The 973-nt window shown below is 22.9% G+C and overlaps 1 non-coding gene across 1 annotated transcript; it reads left to right on the top strand.

Annotated features, from left to right (window-relative positions):
* Nucleotides 1-346: 346 nt before the first annotated feature.
* Nucleotides 347-418, top strand: TRNAG-UCC. Its single transcript has one exon. It is a non-coding gene; the product is annotated as a tRNA-Gly (tRNA).
* The last annotated feature ends 555 nt before the right edge of the window (nucleotides 419-973 follow it).

Raw genomic sequence — 973 nt, 5'->3', positions numbered from 1 at the left:
CCCCTATCGGCCGCCGCTCATCTCCCAAATAAATTATTGTATTATTTCCAATCTACTAAAACCAAACAAAAAATATAAATTTTTTTATTTATTTTATAGTGAACTAAATAAACATAAAGTATTTCAAATGTATTGTAATAACAATACTGCACAAAGATTTTGCATTACACTTCATCTTCAGCACACCAAATAGTCCTAAGTAATTTATTTTATATTTATTAATAAATCTTACTTATAATCCATCACCACAAAAATAGTAAAATTAAAATTTAAAGAAAATCTTATTGAAATTTATTAATTAAGTAAAATCCTTAAATTTTAAAAAATTGAGTTCTTCGAACAATAAGCGTTTGTAGTCCAACGGTTAGGATAATTGCCTTCCAAGCAATAGACCCGGGTTCGACTCCCGGCAAACGCAGTTTTCTTTTTTTTTTTTTTTTTTTTTTTTGCAATCAAATATTTTGTAAATTATAAAATAGATTATTGGCATTTATGTACTTGCCGCCCAATTCTTAGGTATTTACATGTTTGACACCTAATTTCTATTCACATATCAAATCAATAAGATATTAGATACATAAATATATAAGAGTTAAGTGATATGTACATAAATCTTCCCATGAATTAATGGCTCTGATTTTTTTTTAATTCTTCTAATAACAAATGCTTGTATAAGTATAAATTTATAAAAAGAATAAGTATAATAAAATTTTTACATATGAAAACAAATGTGTTGGATGTGCAAAATATATAAAAATTGGGGTACGTATGTAAATTCCCTAATATTATAAATGTATTAATAAATTTTCTTCAAACTTCATTAAAAATAATTTTTAAAATTACATAAATAATAAAATTAGATTTTTTTTAAGCATCATCAAACGTTTTAAAAAGTTAAATTAGAATTTAATCTAAATATTACTTAATTGCTAGCTCAATATTAATTTTTCATGTAATAATACACATAAATTTA

Source organism: Phalaenopsis equestris, unplaced genomic scaffold (genome assembly GCF_001263595.1).
Source record: "Phalaenopsis equestris unplaced genomic scaffold, ASM126359v1 Scaffold000873, whole genome shotgun sequence".
Taxonomy (NCBI): domain Eukaryota; kingdom Viridiplantae; phylum Streptophyta; class Magnoliopsida; order Asparagales; family Orchidaceae; genus Phalaenopsis; species Phalaenopsis equestris.
The sequence above is the reverse complement of the archived record's forward strand: the minus strand, read 5'-3'. Positions and strand labels throughout refer to the sequence as shown.